The sequence below is a fragment of the Helianthus annuus genome, chromosome 10 (assembly GCF_002127325.2).
Source record: "Helianthus annuus cultivar XRQ/B chromosome 10, HanXRQr2.0-SUNRISE, whole genome shotgun sequence".
Taxonomy (NCBI): domain Eukaryota; kingdom Viridiplantae; phylum Streptophyta; class Magnoliopsida; order Asterales; family Asteraceae; genus Helianthus; species Helianthus annuus.
Window position 1 is genome coordinate 172494044 of NC_035442.2, and position 3771 is coordinate 172497814.

Below are 3771 nucleotides of genomic sequence, written 5' to 3' on the forward strand. Positions count from 1 at the left end.
TATTACAAACTCAAGGTCTGAAAATATCAAAGTATTTATTAAAGACGAGTCTGTAATATCAAATCCACAGGAGGATCATTACAGAAAGTTTAAAAATGAAGCTTAACAGACTTTATGGCATCTTTAAGGATTTGCAAGATCCTCTTTTTCGACACCGAGCAACTCCCAGCCTATTACGAGTAGTACCTGCCACTTAGCCTTTTGAAAATACGTCAGTTTTCACTGATAAATACAATTTAACCGACTCATTTGAAAAGAGTTTATGAAAATTGATTTAAGTGCACAAGGCACAAAACCTTTTAAAACTTGGGACAATTCTTAATAAAAATCTTGTATACTGAATTATATGTTTACCGTACATCTGGGGCCCAGTATAGAGACTGAGACATGATTAAACGACACACCACTTTTAAAACCCATAAAGGAGTTATCCCCAACTTGTGGGTAATTAATAATTTATTATTGGCATCTTTTTGGTGTATGCCTACACCGTGCGCAAAAGTCGTGGCCATTTACAAATGAATGAGCCAAGGATATATCCAGGACACGGTCGTTAACCCCCAACGTTTAAGTCATTAACAGAACAGTATCAAAACAGGTTTTGTGGATTTACTAGCCACAATCCGGCATTCGATTGATCCAGACCCGACCAAGCGGTATTAATCTACCGTATCCCAAGCTCGTATAAGGGAAAATAAGTTAAAAGTATTTACCTGAGCTAATACTTGATTCACAGCATAATAACTCAGTCGTATCCAATCTATCTAAATGCAGGTAGCTTTTACCGGGTGGCTCTAGTCTGGAGTGATGGTAATATATAACAAATTTCAGAATGCTAATGGTCTTATTTAAGTCATAGACTTAGACCGGCTAGCTTGAAGTATCTAAAGCGGTACGATACGCTAGATTAAGCGATGACCGGAATAGAATGTTATTTAGACCCAACAAGTTTGGATACTTGTATAATATGGGTAAACTAAACACATTCCGGATTTTGAGATAAAAACGATAAGGTTAAACCCGTTTCGGCAAATATACGTAAACTAGTTACATTAACCGATCCGAACGCGTAAAATGCGTAACGGGTAACCAAATGAATCATATACAAGTTCCATGTGTTATTATGCTTAGAATATGTCAATACATCAGTAGGATGTCAACATATATTGTCACACCCCCAAAATCCACCTGCGGAGTATCACCGCTTGGGAGCGTGACTCACCAGGATCAAGCCACCAATCATATAGAACAATGTATATAGTAAAAGTAATGGTATTTAAACCAAACCAATCCCTATGAAAGGTGTTCCAAAACATAAGTATAATAACAAAGTTTAGCGGAAGCAAATGTATAAAGCCCAATCATAAATAAAGTGTGCAATGTCATAATGTTTAAATCAAGCATTCACGATCCTTGTCCACAACGTCCGCGCCTCCCTGTGCAAGCTCCATGTATACCTAACGACCTGCAAGGCATGTAACAGAGAGTCAACAACTAGTTGAGCGAGTTCACAGAAAGTAAGTGCGTAATAGTAAGTTCGTTTGTAACGTGTGGCTCTACTGGGCCGATAGTATGTTCTATTGGTGGGGGCTTCCCATGTTGCATATACACTAGACTATTCGTAACCATAAGTGTTCTTCACAACCGAGAACAGTAGTACGTACAAGCTTTACGTAGGTTTTACGTAAGTATCCTTCTTTACCCGAGGACAGTGGTACGCGTGGGGTTTACGTAGGTTTTACGTAAGTGTCCTTCCTGACTCCGGAAGACAGTAGCATGTGTGAGTTTACGTAGGTTTTACGTAAGTGTCCTTCCTGACTCTGGAAGACAGTAATATGTACTTGTTTACGTAGGTTTTACGTAAGTGTCCTGCTTAACCTGAGGACCATGGTAGATAGTCTAGTAACCATGTATGTACGAGTAATTGTTCAATTCCATCATTCAACCCATTCCCTATTCCCCGGGAATCCCATGCCTTAGTAAGAGTGTGAACTCACCTTGGTTTGCTCGGTATGCTAACGTATATTCACAAGTAATCAGTCAAGTCCTATATTTATGCACGTACACTCAATCAGTTAAGCTCGTATAGATTCACATGCAATATATGTCACGAAGTGGGTTTAAGCAATCCTCGTCATGTAACACATAACACTTATTTCACGCTCATACAATCATGCATCATATGACTGAGTTCTTGGTCAATTCTAACATAGTTATTCAATAACACACTTAACAGGGTTATCAGGCTTAACAAGATCGACATACTTAACAAGGTAACCAGATTTAACACATTTAACTGAGTTACATAATTAACAGAGTTACATGCATAAATTAACAGAGTTAACATCTACCAGAATTAATAACTAACTGAGTTAATGGCTTAACATAATCAAAGAGTTTAACAGGGTTAATAAGCTAACCAGAGTTAATAAACTTAACTGGGTTTATATTCATAACATGCATAGCAGAATTAACACACTTAACATGGTTAACACTCAACACAGTTAACATGCTTAACTTAGTTAATAATGTTAACAGGGTTAATACACTTAATTCCGTCAATATACTAAACCGGGTTAGTGCTGTCACACTAGACGAAATTACATTCAACGAAATCCCATTCTTGGCAAAATCGCTTAGGCCGAAAACACTTGGGCCATAAACCCCTTAACTGGCGAAAACATAAATGACGAGAACCCAACCCAAATCAATATACCGCTACCCCCCCCCCTACTCGAGCCCAATGCAGCCCAAAATGTGTACTGTGGCTTTAACTGGGTCTCATTTAATTCAATATATGACTAACAGTTCACATGAACCCAAATTCCACAACAATATCTACTAACCTATGTAATGCATAGCATGTGCATGGAAAACAGATGTCGGCCACTAATATTGATTAAATCAAGTATTTGTCACCACATGTATAGCACATAATCCAACCTCACAAAAAGACATCATCACTTGATTTATTCCACATGAATTGGTCTTTACCTAATCTGAAACGTGCACATGGTTTGACTATCTCAAAAATACAAACACCCACATGGCCGCCAATTTCTATCTTCAAAGTTATTTACCCTTTACAACCATGTAACCCCAATTCTATTGAACCGTGAAGCCACTGTTACATCCAGTTTAATTATGAATCACATATCACACAGTTGCACATAAGATCACATATGATTGCATCGATCATATAATATCACCACTAAACATCATCATACAAAACAACTAACAATCACAAAATAGTCAAGGAGTAGGGTGATTAAACTAACCGAAAGTTGATGCCTCGCAAGGGGGGGGTGTCTCCTGCTGCCGTCGCGAATAAGGGAAGGTGAGGGTATTAGGGTTTGGTTTATTTGTGCTAATATAATGGGACTAATTCCATTCACAATCGGATTGGAGTGGGCCAAACCCACTAGGTTTTTGTTTAGTTGCAACACTTGCTTGGGCTTCCTAAACATAAGAGCTGAATACGTGATTTAAACTATTGAGCTTAGGCCGGGTAGATTAAGACTAGCAAGTTGGGCCGAGTGTATAACTAGACAATGGTGACCCATGTCCAATAGCGGAAGGTGCGGCCCAAACTACTAAACACACAACAAAAAGGTCACATAACATCTCAACATATATTAAACACGTATGGTTACAAGACAAATAAGTCGTGTAAGCAAACAACTTAAACAATTAACGTGCACTTAATGCAAAGATGGAAATCTTGGAAACTCGAGTTGTCACATTATCCCCAACTTGAAAGAAATTTCGTCC